This window comes from Setaria italica, chromosome VII (assembly GCF_000263155.2).
Source record: "Setaria italica strain Yugu1 chromosome VII, Setaria_italica_v2.0, whole genome shotgun sequence".
Lineage (NCBI taxonomy): Eukaryota > Viridiplantae > Streptophyta > Magnoliopsida > Poales > Poaceae > Setaria > Setaria italica.
Window position 1 is genome coordinate 12,094,845 of NC_028456.1, and position 20,747 is coordinate 12,115,591.

At 48.1% G+C, this 20,747-nt stretch overlaps 1 long non-coding RNA gene across 2 annotated transcripts; it reads right to left on the bottom strand.

Moving 5' to 3' along the window:
* Window positions 1-11,426: 11,426 nt before the first annotated feature.
* On the bottom strand, window positions 11,427-18,667 carry LOC101783573. 2 transcript variants are annotated; one of them, XR_002678451.1, is made up of 4 exons: window positions 18,071-18,667; window positions 17,801-17,979; window positions 12,059-12,274; window positions 11,427-11,559 (listed from the first exon to the last, which is right to left on the bottom strand). It is a non-coding gene; the product is annotated as an uncharacterized LOC101783573 (long non-coding RNA). The 2 variants fall into 2 exon arrangements; XR_215483.2 differs by lacking the exon at window positions 11,427-11,559 and having other exon boundaries at window positions 11,844-12,274.
* Between the last annotated feature and the right edge of the window lie 2,080 nt (window positions 18,668-20,747).

The following is a 20,747-nucleotide window of genomic DNA, read 5'->3' on the forward strand; positions in this document are numbered from 1 at the left end:
TCAAGAGTTGGGAAATATTGTGTGTTCTAATGTTGATGATTCCAAGACCTCACTCTTCCTTGCTCCTGCAGGCAGTTTTCTGGGCCACAAGGCAACCACCTTTTTTTTTGTTAAGTCACCACTATTCCAAAGATAGTGCTTTTCTGTATTAGTCAATTTGTTCAGTAATCTATGCAGGTAGCTTCATGAGCACAAGTAAAACATTGGCATGGAGTATACTGAGTTAACTAGGACAAGTTTACCTGCATAGGAGAGCATTTTCGAGATTCCCATGAGATGTCATTCCGTTCTAGTCAGAATCTGCATGAATTCTAAAACAGGTGGCTTGGTTGTGCCACGGTGAAGTCCTAGGTATGTAAATGGCATCTGCCCAATTTGACAGCCAAGAGCTTGTGCCAGAAGGATCATTCTGTTATCGTTAACATTGACTGGCACAATGAAGGATTTACTGCAATTAACTCATAGACTAGTGGAAGAAGCAAAGGTATCCAGAATAATCTTCAAAATCTAAAGCTAGCTGACCTCAGCAGGCATGATTAACAATGTGTCATCTGCATATTGGATAATAGGGAAGTCTCCACCAAAATCAGGCTCAAGAGGGAGGGAAAGAATATTATTCAGGGCGGCCTCATTGATGAGAGATTGTAGCAAATCAGCAGCCATAACAAACAACAGAGGAGAGAGTGGATCACTTGTCTCACTCCTCTCTTGCAGTGGAAAGGTTTTCCAGGTACACCATTCTATAGAACTAAAGAGGAACCAGAGCTAAGGTTGTTCTCTATCCAGGAGATCCATTTATCAGGGAAACCTGTATGCTTGAGGACCCGCATAATGGTTTCATGTTCCACATTATCAAAAGCTTTCTCAAAATCAAGCTTCAGGATGATGATTTCTCTCTTGGATTTATAACATATGTGGAGGAATTGGAATGCCCACGATAAATGGTCTTGTATAGTCCTACCCTTAATTAAACCATATTGGTTAGCATGAACCACTTACAAGATGACCTTCTGCAGTCTGTTTGCTAGGAGTTTAGTCAAGAATTTCAGGGAGTAGTTGAGCAAGGAGATGGGCCTGTAGTCATTAACTATCTCATGATTATCTTTCTTGGGTATTAGGGTGATAAGACATCCATTGATGCTAGAGGTATCCAGATTATAAGATGCAAAATCATTGCAAAGTCTTAGGAAAAACACCATTAAAACCATCACGTCTTAGGGCATGGTCTGATGGCATATCATATAGTATAGCATTAATTTCTTCCATGGAGAAAGAGTTGCCCAGCCCCTCTAGATCTGTAGTGGGAGTAGAATGTAGGAGATTTTCTAAATCATACTGCATGCCTGTGAACTCAGAGATACCCAGTCTTTCTTTGAATGCATTCCAAAGAGCTCCAGCCTTTTGTGCATGATCAGTTAGACAAGTACCATCCTGGAGGGTTAAACTAGCAATATACTTTCTTCTGTATAGTGTTTTCATCACCATATTTTACCCACCTGCTATGTTTCTTTATTTCTAGTAGATCCTCTTGGCTTCCAGGAGCTTTGTCATGTGCATGTTAACAGCACCGTGGAAATATCTCTCCAAAGTGTTGAGATGTCTTTGATCTTCTAGGCCATAAGCAGGGCTAAGACAAAGTTGCAATTGTGAATAAGTTTAGTCAGCTTGGACAACTCTTTACTCCATTTTCTGAGCCCTGTGCGAACTTGCTTGAATTTGCTATTTAGAGTTTTGGCACCATTTGCATGATATGGTAAAGAATTCCAGTGTAGGTCCACAACAGATAGGAAGTCACTAAATTCTGTTCAATAGTTCTCAAACCTACTTTTGGTTGGACTTTCGGATGGATGTACCAACATAGATGAAAAATGGATAGTGATCAGAGACAGGTCGTCCCAAAGCCTGAATAGAGGTAGAAGGGAAAGTTAGAGTCCATGACGAGGAAGTAAATACTCAATCCAATTTCTCCAAAAGTGGATCATCTTGCATGTTGCTCCAGGTGAAACTTCTCCCCTAGAAAGGGATGTCCACCAGGTCCAGGTGCTAAATCAGATCATTAAAGAGAAACATATCATTAACATTAGCCCCCTAGTTTATTTTTGTTTTCAGGTGCCTTGATCAGATTGAAATCTCCCATAAGGATCCAATTCTCAAAGTTTGAAGTATCAAGGTGATAAAGCCAGAAAATGAAAGCAGCCTTGTCCACTGGGTTAGAGGGGCCATATATTTTAGATAGTTGGAAATAAACACTGATAAACAAGACACAAATTTGATAGTCATAGTATATGAATTTATGATCACAGGGGTGCCAGAGAAAAGGGATGAGTTCCAAGTAACAATGAGCCCACCAGAGGCTCCAACTGAAGGTGAGAACTCAAAATGATTCAAATGTTGAGGGCAAACAATTCTCTAATAGGTAGCATCAAAGAATTCATGCTTGGTTTCATGTAAACAGATGATAGACGAGGCAATCTCTAAGATCTTATCTCTCAGAGCATCCCATTTCTGTTGCGAGTTAATTTCTCTACTGTTCTAAATCAGTACACTAATAGATCGGTTGTTATTATTCATGGGGATAAACCAAGCCGCCGAGAGATACACTGAACGTAATTCAGGCATACAGCACAAAAAAGATAAAGGGACCACCAGCTAGATAGATCATGATCCACTGCTATTTCAAACACAACCATAACTGATGAACTAAACCAAGGAGCATAAGCGGAATAGTTTAAGCCTCTTGTAACAAAAGTGACTGCCAAACTACTGACCAGTAGGTGCACAGCACCATAGCTAACCAAACTAAAAGACTGACTAAACATTGTCGTCATCAAGCTTCTCAATGATCACGGTAGAAACAGCACCAAGCTGCATCTAGAGGAAACCTTAAGCAATTCCTTGGACAACATTGGCGATAGATGTGGAGCTGGGTAGTCTTGTGTAGCGACTTCGCTTTCTCTGTTGCGGAAGCTCTAGACATTTGGGTTAAGACGCCTGCTGCGCTTTCTGAAAGCATCATCCAGGGGCTCTTTTAGCTTATGAGCACGCCTCTTGCGCAAAGTGGCGCTAGACTAGGGAGCTTCAACCTCCACCACCTAGAGTGGCGCTAATTTGCTTTACCATTCACTAGTACAATATGTCCATGCTTCTTTGCTCGACTGCATGATCACTGATTAATTTGTTCACTTTGCAGTGTGGAAAAACTAGGGAACTCACTAGCAAGGTGATACACAGAAGCTAGTACATTCAGATTGCACAGAGTACGTTCAGATTGCAAATTAATCACTAATTTCCTACTGTATGAAGTACACAGCAGAAGTACACAGTAGTAATGGTTATCATGTTGCTTATTTCCCTGTGCAAGCCATTGACAAACTTCATGAGGGAGACCTGGAGCAGTTATGTGTGCTGGCTGAGCTGTTCAACTCTATTATCTAGAGCAGAGTTTCCTGGAGCAGGTTTTTATCTAAAGAATCCCTCTCCCATTCTCTTTCAGTGAAATGTGCAATTGATCAGGTGTTCAGGTGCGATGCGATCTTCAAGCTGCTAGCCATCCATGGTGCTAGTACTAGAAATCAATTGTTGTACTAGTACTAGAAATCAATGCACTTGAGCATTTGAGCTCTGCAACATTTTGAGTTTCAGTATAACAGAACAATACAACATTTTGAGTTCTGCAAATTTCTGTTCATTCCAGTGATAGCACAATTTAGAATGCAATTTGCCATGTATACAATTTCTATAGTCTTTGATGTGCCCTATACAATCACAACTTGCCCAACTTGCTAGCACCTACACAGTTTACAGAACACCAGGCAAAGCACGATTTACAGAACACATGCTTCTTCCAGCTTGAGCTTCCTAGCTGCGCTACAGAATATATGCTTCTTCCAGCTTGAGCTTCCTAACTCCGTTTAGTTTAACCTGCAATGGTGTCTCATCAATCTTCCCCGTTCAGCGCGCATACCGACAGCAGTTACCATCATCTTAGCTGATCCATCCTGAACTTTGGTTCCTGCCAAGAGGAACGGCTTCTCTTGAGAAATATAAACTGGGTCGCTCTCACCCGACAAGCTGGATTCATCAATCAATAGGGAGTACCTGACGGCGCCCTCACCAAGCCAGCGGAGGGCCGTCCGGGAAGGGGTGAAGGGGCGAGAGGCGAGAGGTGAAGAGGTGGCGGAGGGCCACGGGCGGCGGTGAAGGGGCGAAGTGGTGACACCCTCACCAGGCCGGTGGAGGGCCACGAGTGGCGAAGAATTGCCTCTCAGGGGCGGTGGTGGCGTCTCTGAATGGAGTCCGCAGGGGGAGGGTTTGGATGGAAGGGGCAGGGGGCATTCGCAAAAAACCAATTTTGCATTGCTAGCAGGCAGGTGGTTAAATGCAAAATAACCCCATCTCTAATCCTATCCATTGGATTAGTATCTTGTAGCCTTGATTCAGAGTTTTCAAAGTTGCACGAGGTATCTCGTTTGCACCAGATAAATAATATAGAACCATATTATATATAGTGGCTGTGTACGTGTCCTAACCTTAAAAAGCGAAAAATCATTGGTACATTGACAACTCTGGTAGAAGCTATCCTAGCCCTTGATTTATGTTGGATTCCATGTGATCCTTTTGAGAACATTAATGTGAGTTTATCCTTAGCATGGGTATTCTAGTTCTATTTGTAATTTTGTTGGTTGTATTTCAATCGGATAGGAATAAAGCCTAATGTGATATAATAATGCCAAAGAATCTTGGCAGGAGGATAGAACATAAAGCAATAGTGTATGCCACCGTGTACATCTTTTCCGGTAGCTTTTTGACTCAATGCGTTCCATGCACTCACTCCACTGTGCCATTCATTTCAAAATTTGGAAAATAGTCTTTGCACATACATAGAGGTGGTAATGGATCATAGCTCTCATGGTTTCTTCACAATCCAACTTAGCTTCAAAATCATATAAATTTATGATCCGACCCTTATTGAGCCCGATCCTTAAATTTGGTAGGTTAAATTAGAGGATCCTTTACCACCATGTACATGGTAGTATCAAGTTTCCCTTCGAAAACTATCCATCGTACAAAATTGTATGATCGCACTACCCCTTTGTTAATGTAATACAAATTTCATGTGAGTCAATACGCATCCTGCATAGAAAATGGATAGAAATCAAAAACTTGAATATATTTTTTACACAGAGATTAGTTCTAAGATATAGTACACTCACCCTCACAGCTCTCCGATTTTTTTTAAGAAGAAAGGAAGATCCATGCATGGATGTACTTTTAGTACAAAGTCGCCAAAATTTGTGGGAACCTAGCCCATTGGGACCGTCGTGCTGCGGTTCATAGCCATAGTGCGGGGCTGCTTCTCGGGAGCCTACCGCCAGCTGGTGGGGAGAGGAGCTGGCCATCCCTGCCACTGCTCCCAAACGTGGGGCCTGCTGGGACCCATCAGCGTCTTGGCAGAGGGAGCGTGTTGACGACTCCAGCAATCCCACGTGGGGATCTCGCCGTGGCCATGCGACACCAGCCCTGCGCCACGCCAGGACCTGGCGCACTGCCGCCTCTCGTGAAAGGCTGCATAGAGGGTGCCCCAGCCGCCATCGCCTGAGTTTGCCTGCAAATTGTCTCGGGACTGCTAGCAGAGCACCATGGCCTCGCGAGCCCGCGCGGTGACGCGCGTGCTCATGGTGGAGCACCTCGACTTGCGCCGCACCGCGACCTGGCCATCGGAGTCCGCGACCGCACCGAAGGTTGGTGCCCCCCGAGCCGGGCTGCCGCAGCCACCCCTAGCTCCACCTCAGCCGTGACCTGGCCTTGCACCGCTGGGGACGCAACTGCACGCATATCGCTCGTGCGCAGGCTGCTGTGCTCGTGCCCCTGGCCCTCACTCCAGCGGCTGCTGCACCAGCTTCGCGTCGGGGGCGTCGGTGGCCTCGGCGCGGGGTCCCTGTCGGGCACGCCCTTGCCGCTGTCACCTTGTTCCAGCCCTCCATGCTGCCTGCTCCCACGCCACGATAGCTCGCCAGCACCCCGCTACTACTAGTAGAGAACTGACTTTCCATCCAACTCTTTTTGTCCCAGTTAATATTGGACCCGTAACTAAAGTGGCTTTAGTCCCAGGTTAAAAATAAGGCACCGAAAGGAGGGAACTTAGTCCGGTTGTAAATACCAACCGGGACTAAAGCTCCCCTAGTCCCGGTTGTAACGGCTCCAAAAAATCCCACCGACGACCCCCTTCCCCCTGTCCCGGTTTGGAATTACCAATCAGGATAAAAGAGGATCTTTTGTCCCGATTGATGGCTCCAACCGGGACAAAAACGTCCTTCCCCACGCCTCCTCTCCTTACCTTCTCCCGGCTCACACTTTCTTCTCCACACGCACAAGTCTTTCTTCTGCTCCTCTCCCTTTCTTCTTCCTCCTCCTCTCCTTTCACCTCCTTATCCTCTCCCTCCGGCGCGGGTGGCCGCCCCCTCCCCCTGCTGCCCCTCCCCTTCCCCCTCTGCTCGCCCCTCACTGGCAGTGAGGAGCGGCAATGGGATGAGGGCGGGCGGACCGGCAGAGCGGAGCGGCGCCGATGGAGTAGGATGGGCATGGGCGGACGGCGCGTGGGGGAGGCGAAGGCAGAGGCGGAGTGGGACGGGCGCTGGCGAAGCAGGATTGGCGCGGGCGGGCGACGCGCGAGGGAGGTAGAGGCGAAGGCCGGGCGTGGGGGAGGCGGAGGCGGAATGGGAAACGGGCGCGGGCAGAGGCCGAGCCGGCGGCGGCCGGGCGGCGCACGCCGCTGGCGGGTGGGCGGCCGGGTGCGGGGGAGGCGGAGGTGGAGCGGGAGACGGGCGTGGGCGGAGGCCGGGCCGACGGTGGCCGCGCGGGCGTGGGTTTCTTTTTTCAAAATTTTTTTAGTCCCGTTATGACCTGGGACTAAAGACCCCCTCCTTTTGTCTCAAAAAATTTATCCCGGTTGGCTTTTAGAGAGATTTGATCCTATCCAACCTGGACTAAACGTGAGTTTTCCACCAATGTACTTTCGCGAGTGATATGGGCCTCGATGCTGCAGCCCCGCTGCTTCCACCCCCGCGCCGGGGCCTAGGCCATCTGGCCCTAACCTCTCCTTGGCAGCCGCCCTTCCACCTCACCCTGCGCAAGGGTCTGGTCGGCAACACCCCCACCGTGCACCATGGCTGCTGGGGTCGGTGGCTCGAAGGTCATGCTGCAAGGTGGACAGCCGTGGCACAGCCTGCCATCGCTGCTCACCACGCGGCTACAATAGGTTCATTTGTATCGCACAAGTCCCACGCCTCTTGTCCCGACTACCATCAAGAGCTGAGGCCTTGCACCTGCCCTTGCATCTCCGCCATGACTGGGTGTTGCCGTCGCCGAGAGGATTCTGGATCTAGATCTAAGGAGAGAGGGTAATCTCTTCAAATAATTTTGAGTCAAAGAGAGAGGGGAGGGGTGACTTTATTATGTATGCAATATGTATATGCACGTGGTCCTCACAGTACAAAATAATTGATAGGGCACCTGTACTCCTCACAGATCTTGATGTACATGCAGCTCGTAGCCCGACAGTCTGGCACGAAGCCCTTTTTTTAGCCCCTCTCAAGCCCGGCCCGGTCCGTTACTCATCGGGCTCAGGCTGGCCTAGCCCGATGCCTCGTGCCGGGCGTGGGCCGACACCTCGGCCCGACGGGTGGCAAGGAGGCAGCCCGTTAAGGCCCGTATAATACCAACCAGAGAAAAATTATCTAGCAAACTCCAACCCTATCTCTTCTCATTTAGCCCGCCGCTCCCTTATGAGACTTCGAGCTCCGACTCCGTGACCCCGTCGCCTCCCCTCCAAGGCTCCAACCTCTTCTCCGCCTGCGGCCTCCCCTCCGACGGGCGGCGCGCCGCCGGTGCCGCCTCCCTCCCTCGCAGGCTCATGACCTCCTACGGCGCCGCCGCCGCCTCCCTCCGAGGCTCCGACCTCCCCTCCACCTGCGGCCTCCCCTCCGGCAGGTGGCGCTACCTCCCTCCTTCGCAGGCTCGTGGCCTCCACCGACGCCGCCACCGCCCTCCCTCGTGCCCTCCACCACCGCTGCCCTCTCGGCCTCCACTCCACCAGCGCCGCCTCCCTCCCTCGCGGCCTCCTCCACCGCCGCCGGCATAGCGAGAGCCACGGCGGCGGCGCAAGGTCCGGCGGCGACGTGGGGCCTGTCGTGCTCGACGGGTGGCCCGGCACGAAAAAGGCCTTTGCGGGCCCATGCTTGGGCCGCCGGTGAGGCCCGTGGTCCGGCACGGCACGGCACGATGAAGTTGTCGTGACAGGCCAGGCTCGGCACAAAATTTAACGGGCCTTGCCGGGCCCATGCCAGACCGGGCCGGGCGGCCTGAATGTACATCTATACTACTGCTTGCTGCCTGCTTGCTCTCCAAGGGGAGGGATCGGGGCCACCTCGGCTATGGCGAATGTGTAACTGGGGAAGTGGGGAGGCAAAAGGGGCAGGATTTAGCCATAGGAGACGTGATGCAAAGGAGAGATTATTGGACAGTGCTGAAGGGAGGATACCATGCTCTTAGCAACTCAGTTCTTTTTTCTTATCGCAAGTTAATTTAGTATACTGACCATGTAAGAAGGGAGGATGAAGTTTCCAACCTTTAAAATATTTGAATGAGTGAAATTCCCACAAAATGGTCAAAAATCCGGCAACACCTTCCCTAGGTTGCCATGGAAAGAATGAAGCCCAAGCTTTGGTGGTGCCTAGGGTAGGAGGAAGTAGACGCCGGATTTATACGAAGGAAGTAAGTACCGGTTGGAGGCTTCAACCAATACAAATGGGTGACCTTTAGTATCGGGTGAATCCTCCATTCGATACTAAAGATCCTCGGGCGTATTAGTACAGGTTGGAGACTTCAACCGGTACTAATTGTTAACCTTTAGTACGAGGTGAAGCTTTCACCCGGTACTTCCCTCCTAGGGGAATAGCCATAGCCGTTAGGCCCAGTGCTAATGCTCCCATAAGTACCGAGCCAAAAAGCAACCGGCTAAGGCCAAAGATGAATGCCAAGTTTTCCAGTAGTGAGTAAGTTCAGTGCAATGGTAGAAATCAACAACGGAGCAACCTTTCAATGCTATTTTTTCTAAATCTGAATCTTTTTATGGTATTTTTTCAAAGTTTGGATCTTCGATGATATGGCTGTAATTTTCCCATTTTTAATGGACAGTCAATAGTAAAAAAAATTCAAATTACAACCAAAAAAATAAAAAATAAAAAAAGGTCGTCACACACGATCAAAATAAAACATACCCAGCAGAACCGTAGAAGTACACATCAAAGTGCAGCGCCAGCGCCAGCGCGTGCCCTTTACACGTCGAAATTAAACCATCGACGCGTCAACAACCAAAATGTTGTTGCTTTAGCCAGTACGCCAGGACGGCAAGTCCCCTTCTTCTCACGGGTCAAATTTGTACGTGCAAGCTAGCAACCATGCACGCAGAAACGAAAGCAGCCTGCGCAATAACTCCGGTGCACGAGCATCCTCCCGCTCACAGCCTAGCACGTCGTCCTTGCAACTGCAGCCTCTAACACCAGTGACACGTACTCCCACACGAGCCCCGGCTCTCTTTTCTTTAAGAGCCAGCCATCCTGCCCCTACCTGCCTCCTCCCTGACACGTACTCTCCACGTAGCCATGTCCATCCATGTCGCCATGATCGTGCTTCTGCTGGTGGTGACGGCGGTGGTCGTGTCGCCGGCTCCGGCGCCCGCGCCGGCGTCGGGCGCCGAGGTGAGTGGCGTTCGGAGGCCACCGTCGCTTGTGCCGTTCAGGTCTGCGCGATCGAGCCAGCATGGCGGACGGCGGCGGCGGCAGCCGTTCTTCCACGGGCGGGCGGCCGGCGGCTGCATGCCGAGGGGGTTCCGCGTGCCGCCGTCCGCGCCGAGCCGATACGTCAACTACCACACCCTCGACGCCGGCGTGTGCGGCCACGGCGGCGGTGGCCGGAAGCCGTGAGACGTCGTCGGCGCTACTACGGCCGGGGATTCTGCTTTGATCGGAGAGGAGTGTGCTGGTCTGTATACATGAGCAGAGTCATGGATGCACTCACGCTAAAAGAATGCACGAGAAAGCATAATAGTAAATAAATTGTCCGATGGATGTTTTTTATTTTACTTGTTTTCCTTTCCTCTAAAAGAAAAGGGATATTATTCTTTTTTTCACGATTTTCGTCTCTTATTTGTTTGACTAGTAAATATACCCGTGCGATTGCTACGGGTAAAATAAATTTTCACACAACCCTAATCCAATGAGCATGATATAAAATTTAGGTGATAATTTGATTTATTATCCATATTAATTATTCTTAAAATAGTTCAAATTTGTGCGCGAATCAAACTCAATAAAGTGGCAGCTTTAGATGGTGAGCGGGGCCGCGGTGGCGCGTGAACCGTGGCAGAGTCAAAGGTCCTTGCTATAGGATTTAAAATTTAGAGTTTGATTTAGGTAATACGTGGCTCTAGATGGGGTTATATTTATTTATTAGGTTTCTTCGATTCTATCTAATACTTCTACTACGCATTATTTGACCTATATATTCCCATTAAAATAGATTTAATAAATAAAGGATGGACATTCTCTGCCCGGCACATGCGGTCAGCCTAGTTGTGCCACACGTACGGAGCGTGGAGAGAGTCGCGTGTGATGCGTTGCGTCTGCTCGGATCGGAGTTATCCCTTCCTTCTCACGCTCGTTCCACGATTCTCTCTTCACAGTTGACACACCCGCCACCTCCATCTTTTTTCTCCGTCCACAGCTTCACTCGATCGAGCTGTCGAGCATGCGGCCTCGATGCAGCAGCAGCCCGCTTTTCGCACGAGCCCACGGGGGTGTTTGGACGCAGGGTTAAACTTTAGGAGGGGTCACATCGGATGTTCGGATGCTAATTAGGAGGACTAAACATGAGCTAATTATAAACTACAGAACCCCTATACTAATTCGCGAGACGAATCTATTAAGTCTAATTAATCCATCATTAGCAAATGGTTACTGTAGCACCACATTATCAAATCATGGACTAATTAGGCTTAATAGATTCGTCTCGTGAATTAGACTCTATCTATGTAATTAGTTTTATAATTAGACTATATTTAATACTCCTAACTAGTATTCAAACATCCAATATGACAGGTACTAAAGTTTATGAACCTGTATTCAAACAGGCCCTAACCGTGGCGGAACGAGGGAGCCTGAGCGCCTACCGTTGTTTCACGGCACATGTCCTCGACTAGCCCATCGAGGCAAGCAGGACCGGGGGTTCGGATGGCAGCAGGGGCGAGCTGCGCCGGAGACTCATGGCACAGGCGTACCTCCGTGCAGTGGTGCCGTTTCGGGGGCCGCGCGCGCCATTGCCGAGGAAGAAGAAGCTGCCCCCGCTAATGCCGAAACCGCCAGAGGGTCAGGGACTCAGGGTCCACGTGACCGCGTCGCGGCCGGGGCGGCTCGATCGATCACGACTCGGCAGTGGGCGCTGGAAGCCTGGAAGCCTTGGGCATGACGAGCAGCAAGGCAGCAGCTCTGCAACGAAGGCGACCTACGAGACAGGAGCGGCATGGGGAATCAGTTACTATAATGAAGTTACAATAATGAGGGCGGAGGGGCACTAAAATTGGGCATCAGAGGACGTCATACGATTGCCCTACTTTACATATTGTTCCTTATTTGCACAAACCAGAGTATTTGAGAAAAAAGAATTCATATTTTAATTGGCAACAATATTCTGCATAAAAAATTAATAATGCCCATAATTACGACAATGCCTTCAGATATGTACCGGATTTTATACAGTGGGGTTACTACAGTAGAAAAATGAGGACATAACAAAGCCACAAAATGAGATTAAGCAGGGCACCCTGATGAGTATTTTTACAGATAACACAAATACATTTGTTTGTCGAAAAACAAACAAATCAAAAGTACTACAAATAAGACAGTATATCTTTGTATTTATTTTGACACCAAACATCAGTATTGAAGACCATCAAAGCCAGTGTACTTCTTTGCTGCACAAAGAACAGCTGGGATTACCTAACCTGAGGCACGGTTTGCTGCACACATTCAGTCATCATTATCACTTTGGTTGGGCTTCTCAAATGGCTTCGCGGACAACATCTCAAGTGCAGACTCTATGTCTGGAGCATTTCTTCTATTCTAGACCTGATGTCGATTGTGCTGTGGCATCAGAATCTCCAGATTACTGGAAGCTGGTGGTCAAATTGAAGTCTCCCTGCATTTGCCAGCCTCATGTCCTGAAAAAAAAATACTAAATTATATCTAACTATTTGGCACCCTCTCACGGATGGTCCAATCCATTTTGTCACTGACGAGTGGGGTAATCTGGCAGGGCAAATGGGCTGATATTCGCTTCGTAATAGTGGCAAAAAGTAAATTAGACCAGTAAATTGTATGATGTATTTACAATTGTGAAGGGTCACTGGATGCCTAGTGATCTGAACAAACACTTTTTTCTTGATATCAGACAAAATTACCATACACACCAATAGTTTCCATCATTACAATGTATATGATTTACGAGAACCACAATTTACGAGAATTAAGGGACAGGATGACCCGAAATTACCAGAAGAGCAGTGTAAGAAATTTGGTTTTGCTCTATAGAAAGGCACGGTAAGACCACAAAGGCATCTATCCATATGGCGTGATCAGTTACTATAAAATGAGGCCCAATTAACTAGAATCCAATATCCTACAATGCCTTCAGTAAAGTACCAGAACTTATGGGTTACCACAATGGCACCATCAAATTACCAGATTGGATCATTAATTTACTACAAAGGCATTTACCAAAAACAAGAAAATTATGCATTCGCATTATGATAATACAATTTGACCACCAATGTTTAAAATGTCAGTCAGCCTGCAGTACTCAAAATGCACCACATTTTAAATAGAAGGAAATAAGCTGACCGACAGAAATGCACCGCAAAATTTCTCTGTCAAAATTACAGTAACACCACATTGGTTGACGTAACTTTCTGACAGTGATTTACAAAAAACATAATTCATATTAACATGAATCCATGAATTTACTATAACACTGACCAAGTTCCATCATAATTCAAAATATTTATTACCAGATAAAAACAACAAGAACTCTATAAATACTAGTAAAAAATATGGTTAATTTACCACATATTTTATATGTAAAAGTTTTGTACCACAACAATGATTGACGTCAAATACTGACTATGATTTATGAGAAAGACTGATAAGTATTTTAACATGAATCCATTGTTTTACTTTAACATTCAGGTTCCAACATAATTGAAAATCCAATTTCATGCAATTTAGAACCCAAAGCCAGATAAATCAATCACAACTGTATAACCTGGTGAAATCGACATAGCTCAGAAAAGTAGTAAATTTACTGTGGCGGAACCGTCCAACTTAAACTGGTTTAAATGCGCCTAATTGCTGCCGACGCAGCAATTATCCGAAGCGCACTTAAAACAGTATAAGTCCGGTCGTCCGTCGAGTGTCCCTAGGACTCCTCGAAAGATCCATGTCGTGTCTCATAGTCATACATCAGGATAGCATCCGCGATGGGATAGCATCAACAAATATTACATTTTTACATACATACAAAAGGTACGAGTTAATACAGAACATAGTTTGAAGCAAACTTAATAGTGCAGTGTTAGATGAAGTTATAGGACTTAAAACATAAACGGTTCAGGTGGAGATGAGCATTTAAAAACTTCTTCTAAGGGTATTGTGAGACTCATAACAATATCCTAGGGCTTCGGGGCCTCCTCCTCAGTGGACTCCTGCGGTGCTTCTGAAAAGATAGCCATAAGGGATAACCCTGAGTACGGGGTACTCAGCAAGTCTTACCCGACTAACCAATATAATAGTTTTTCTTGGAAGTACATGATAGCTCTTTGGTGTGCTTGGTTGACATATTTTTGCCGAAAAGCTTACTACAAGTGATGCCTTAGTTTTATCTTTTATTTGAGTTAAGTTGTTACCTAACCATTCTAGACGATGAGAAAAGAGTAAATGCAACAATAAGGTATTAAGTCATACATCAATCATTATCAGAAGGATATAACATTCATAGATTTATGCTATGATGCTCAACAGTGATCAAGTGCATTCATAACCGAGAATTGCGGCGATCCGGATCATATTACATCCTGTAGGAGAGTACCCTGATCACCAGTTATATACGACTGTCCAGGTCGTATGTAACGACTTTTCGATTAGCAAAACCAATGACTGGGAATAAGACTACCCGGACCCAGGGACGCACCCCCACATGGGACCCCACGTCTGGCCCGATCACCATGTGAGTTTCAGGCTACGCCCCTGCCAATCTCCAGCACGTCAAGCGCGGGTACGAAGTATTCCCGATCAGAGAGTTTACTAACCTACTGGGCTTTACTGGTCCCATACCCAGTAAGTGATCAGATGATTATCACTTGATCAAAGGTTAAGACAACGAATCGGGCCTTAACCAAATTAATCTAGCAGACAGAACTACATCCCTAGCTTCTGTCTGCTTCTCAATTTCCATACCATCCTTTCATAAATAACATGTATGACTCAAAAGTTTTTCCCTAAGGTTGGTAAACCAAGCATTTAAGCAACTAAGCATTTCTAGACTTGGGCTATCTACTAAAGGTTTGAACAAGTGGCAAAGATATCCTTAAAACAAGATATGATCATGCACAAGAATGGGTTCCAAGCAACTCCTAGACTTAGTGCATACATATAGCAAATAGCTAAATATAGGACACATGAAATATTGACTTCAAAATAATAGGTGTAATGCACCGGGGCTTGCCTTGTTCGCTTAAAAAATTAGCACTGTCCGAAGGGTTGGCCTTGCAGGGGACCAATTCAAAGACTTCTTCAAACTCCGAAGATCCTTCTAAAAATTCCAAGTAATCTCCTTCTGGCGCTTCGGGGTCTATAGCACAACATATGCAGGGGTTAGGAATGCAAATTTTTGAATATAAGACTATACAACTTTCCTTCATGATAAAGTTGCAAGCCAACAAGGACTATACAATTTATCATGATAAAGTTGCAAGCCAACACACAAAAACCCGAAAAGATTAGCCCGCAATTTTTATTTCCTTAATTAACCTTACTTAAGGCCTTTCTTTTATTTTTAGAAAAGGTTACCATTATTTTCTAACTTGAAAACCTAATTTCCTATGAGTTAAGAATAATTTGTGATTATGAAAATGTTATTCCATATTTTATGCATTTTATAAAGATTAAGTATTTATTTAATTACCTTAAAAGAAAGGCATTAAATAAATACCTAAATTTTATTATTTTTCTAGGGTATAAAAATTTTAATGCATAAAGGAAAATAAAACAAGCCTAACAAAATTGGTTTCACTAATTTTGGATACTTCTAGAAATTTCTGTGATTTAAATGGTGAGATTCGGATTTAAACTAATTATTCTATAAAGAAAATCTAAATTTTCCCGAAAAACACCCCCGGGCAACTTTTCTCACGCGGCCCTACTCTACCCCCTCTCACTTGCGCTGGGCCCGTGGCGCGGACCCACCCCTTCTCCTATTCCTTCTACCCGTCGGCCTACTTCTCCCCCGGCCGGGCACTACTGGGCCGATTCTTCTTTCTCCTTCTCTTTTCACCCGCGACGGCCCAACGGCCCACTTTTCTTTTTCTTCTTTTTCCGCAGCGGCGGCCTGCTAGCTTCTCTGGGCCTCCGGCCTTCCTCTCCCACCGGCCACTCGCATGCGCACCTGGGCCTCCGAGACCGCGGCCCAACTGGCCTTCGCGTTCGGCTGGCCTGCTCCCTTTCCTTCTCTTCCCCACTGACGCGCGGGCCCAAGGCTCCAGCGCCTTCTTCTTCCTCCCGCCAAATCCCGCGCGCGACAGGGGGCGGCGCGGCTCGCCGGCCAGCGCCCTACCGGCGACGGGGCTAGGCCGGGGAAGCATCCCCATACCCTAGCGCACCCGTGCGCGGCGACAGCTCCTCGGGAGATGGCCGGAGCCACTCCCTCCACGACGGCGGGCGGCGGCACCTACGGCCGGTCGCGGCCACGCACGACGACGGCGCAAACTATCCCAACGACTATTACTGCACCATCCTAGCATCCCAAGGACCTGCCTAAGGCTACCCAAGAAGGAAGAGAACAAACGCAAGGAGGTGCTCACCGTGAGCAGGAGGCGCGGCGACGACGGACAGAAACGGCGGCGGTTTATGGCGTGCCGGCGGAGAGGCTGGGCAACAAGCTGCTAGGGTTGCTGGTGGGGTGTGGGTGGAGGTGTGGACGGAGGGAATCGACGAGAGCGGCGGTGTGGTGGGAGTATTTCACCCGGCGGCGGCGGCTTGGACAGAGGAGATGGCGGCAGTAAAAAGAACAGCGGTAGAAGCGGCGGCGCGGGAGCGGTAGTTATTCAAGCTTTCACCGCGCGCATGGTTGCCACCGTGGTCTACTCGTAGGCTTGCGTGGTGAAGAGGTGGCGTAGCTGCTGCGCTGGCGAGCGACCGACGACGGCGGCGGCGACACATCCTGCCTGCTCTGTCATCCTCCCCCTCCTTATCTCTGGCGCCCGAAACTTCAGAGCTCCACCGCGGCCGATTTCAAATCCGACGGTCCCCAAGTCGTTTAGACAAAGTTGTAGATAAACTTGAATCCTTCAACTTTTATTTTGGCTCTACCCCGAGATAAACATCCGAGCACAGTGAAATTCGAATTTTCCTTTCTGCTTCAACTGAATTTCACTGATCTCAAAGTTCAGTTCGTCAGTTATCTGACAGTGCCATTTACCTCACTTTGTGAATGAGTTCAGTGATCCAAATCCTTTCCTTGTAGTCCAACTTCCTCCCAATTGTGTTCTACCATCTTCAAGGATTCCATTTTGCCCAAAAACACCTACACCTTTTGATCTACATTCCTCTAAAATCAATTCCAAAGTCGGCCATGTACTGCTGTTTTCAGACTTAGCCATTTTCAGCAAAGCTGCCTACTGTGACAAAGTGCCGACTTTAGGCCTCCATTTGAAATGGTTCCCTCTACTATTCCTGATCAACAACACCCAATTCTAGGAGTCCAAAGTCCACACTTCATTATTATGTAGTTGTCTTGGTCCACTTATTTGGAAAAATTAGTCAGAATTTAATTTCCAAAATGGACTCGGCTGTTGTTTTCTGAATTTCCTATTGTCGGATGGTGAATAGTACATTTCGGTTTTTACTTTCTTTCTTTGATTCTTTTGAGATATTTAGGACCAGTTCTGTTCCAAATTCTTGATCCTCAAGTTCTAATCACCCTTACACCTTTATTCCATATTTTTGCCGAATTTTTCTGAATTTCAAATTCAAAATTCAAATTTCGGTCAAATTTGACCTGAATTTGATTTTTGGCCAATTTCTTTTTCTTTTCTTCACGAATTGCTTCCAATTCTTCAAAGTCACTTTGGTGACTAAAATGGCAAGGTATTACATTTACTATGGCGCCGAGTCAATGAAGATCTAGTAAATTAGGAGAATTTGTACTATGCAGCCTGTTAATTTACTGAGTGATCTATCATTGAAAAGTATATTTGGCTACAACAGGAACTCCCAATGTTACACACAGCTAATCAGACAAAAAAAATAGGCTAAACCTGATGAAATCGGCAAAATTAAAAAAAAAGTAGTAAATTATATGCTTAATTTAGTACTTTACATGTCAATAATGTACTACGCAGCTTGGTAAATTATTATTTTGTCAGAACTGGAATTCATGAGCCTAATAGCAAAGAGATGAAGTGAGAAGCTAAGACCTGCACGACGTAGCATCTCAAACTCATCTCAGTTCTGGTTTGGACCCTTTTCTTACTCCTGCTGCTGACCTGCACAGATTACGGATATATTAACAGGCAATGCTCCCTGCTCGGGTCGTCAGCTTTGCTGGGGCATTTACGCAAACAGAGAGCGTGCATCAGCATCACCCTTCGTTAATCTGCAAAAAATACATACACGACATGCAAGAATCGTGAGAGTACGTACAAGCCAGTGATGGACGAGCAAAGACAGGGCAGCTAGCAGCTAACCGTGCCTGGAGGACCTGCAGCCACGTTGAGGTTGCCCGCGTCCACGGGCGCGCCGCCATCCCTGTCGTATCTCTTCCCATCCGCACACCGGACTGGGACGAGGTGCCGCGCGGGAGGGGGCCAGCAGTAACCCAGTAACCACGTCGTGGCAACTCGGGAGGGGGACTGCTGCTCGCTGAGGAACCGGCCGGGAAGCCCTTGCCACGCCGCGCTCTACGGCGGCCGTCGCCAGGAGAGGGAGGTAGTCGCCGAGGCGCCGCATAGCCACCGTGCCGCTCGGAACTACCGCCGCGCCGCTGCCAGGATCGTTTCCCGCCAGATCACCGCTGCTCCACCTACGAGGGCCCGCCACCACTGCCTCTCCCCACCGCCAAGATCTGCATCTTCGGCGGCCACACCAGGATGGCAGATGACGAGCTCCACGGAGGGGGATGCTGAGGATGAGGCGAAACCTATTGACGGGAGTGCCTAGACTCTGGATTGGAGCGTCTCCGGCGGCGTGAGGCCGTTCCCGTCGGGGGCGGCCGCCAAAGCACTCCACGGCTGACGAGGGGGATTCTGGGAGGCGGAGCAGGAAAACGGGCGTGTGATTTAGGGGAGTACGGCTAGGCTCCCTATGTTGTGCGCCCTCCGGTGGTTGTGCAAGCCGAGCCGAGCCGATCGTGATGTGCGCAGCCGCAGGAGCGGATGTGGTTCGGTGGGACACGGGTGCGCTGCGTCGCACCGCACGGTCGGATAGGTCCGGCTATATTGGGCCCGTTCGCTTAAGCTACTTGGGCGGTTGCAGCGGTTGCTGTGCAGCCCAGCCGTTCGGCTGCGGCCCAACAGCAACAGCCCAGCAAAGCAGCCGAACAGCTGCACTTAATCCGTGTCCAGGTCGTGCATCTCCCGAACAGCGCCCGCCGCCCAGTCCGCCTCCGGCCGCCCCCGCCGTCGTGGCCCCACCATCGAAGCCCCACCCAGCTCCACCCCCTCCCCCGCCGCCGAACAGCTCACCCCCGCCGGACTCCGCCCCACCGTCGCCACCCCTCTCCGCCCTGCCGTCGACGCCCCACCTACATCCGCCCCTCCCCCGCCGCCGGCCCGCCCCGCCCCCGCCGGCCTCCGCCCCGCCGCTCCGCCCTGCCGTCACCGCCCGCCGTCACGGCCCCTCCTCTCCGCCCCTCGTCTCCGCCCCACCGTCCGCGCCCCATCTAGCTCCGCCCCTCACCCGGCGCCGGCCAGCCACGCCCCCGCCGACCTCCGCCCCGCCGCTCCGTCCCGCCATCGCTGGCCCACCTAGCTCCGCCAATCCTCTCCATTCTCGATCTACATTTGTATGCTGCTAGATTTTGTGCATCTCAACAGAGAACTTGGGGGTAAGATCTCTTTTGCCTTACATTAGGCAGTAACCTCTTATATCGTGCGTAATTGAGTCAATTTTGGTAGATTAGGCAGTAAGATCTCATGTGCCTTCAATTTTGTTAGCTACACTAGTGTGAAGTGTGAAGGCTTCCCATTATTTTGCTCTGTACTGTAAGTGCATCTTGTGTATGTTGGACGACAGGAGCATATTGTTGTAATGGTAACTCATGGTAATGGTTGTTGATCATCTACAGAAATGTAATGTTCCATGAGAGCCCTTGCAAATAGACAGTTAGCAATTGTGTGGCTGTGTGCATCGGGCTGATTGAAGCCCTGATTACTTTCCTTGTAATAGTCTATAAATACAAGGCATAAAGGCCAAGGAAGAGGGCCAAGTTAGTGAGCACCAATTCAGTGTCTACCCGTGTGTGCGTGTGTGTCCCTGTGCTTTGGCCAGGGGATTCGCCGGCAACCTGGGAGTCGTGACTCTGGCATGTTTCCAACAGACGTTTCGGAGTTACTCCGGCGTGTTTCCAACAGATGTTTCGGACGAGACCGATCTATCATTTGGTTAATTTATTATCTTTCTATTTATATGCATTTGGTAGTATTGTAATATAATTTTTATTTAGCAAACACAAAATATATAAGAATTATTGTCTACCTGTATTCAGAACAAACATGAGCTATGCTCAACCTTAGGAGCGTTCAGGTCAATTATGCTAGAATAGGCAGTAAGATGTCAGGCAAACAATCCATTGCACCAATTTTACTTACTGCTCATTTTTAGAAAGAGGCAAAAGTGTTCCAAATCTGAAACTCAAGTGACCACCTCTGAACTTGCATACTACTAGTGTGCTTTTGTCAGCTGCACTGACCAGTACCTCTAATTGAAAGGGCTGCATTATTGGCTACCTCTGCCTGCATGTTGCATTGCCTGCTTGATCTGCCTTGCCCTCGGAAATCAACTGACGCTCATCTATCTGACTGAACTGGACGGTGCACCTGCACTGCTGCTACTCTGGAGTGCCACAAATGCGGCCATCACCACCATGGGCATTGCTATTTTGCATCTGCACTGCTGCTGCTTTCATCTTGTTAGTGGCTAGTTTTAGTGATAGAAACCACTGAATCCACTCAGTAACATTCAGTGGGTGGGAATTGGGATGTGCCTGCAAAAATTAGGTGGCTATAAATTCTCTCCTCCCTTTTGACAGTAAATATTCTTCTTCTTTTTTTTTGCTCATTACTATTTACTTCCTGCATTAAAATATGACAATGTTTAGGCTGGCTTTTAAATTTTTCTCACTTTATATATTCTTTTTACAGTATT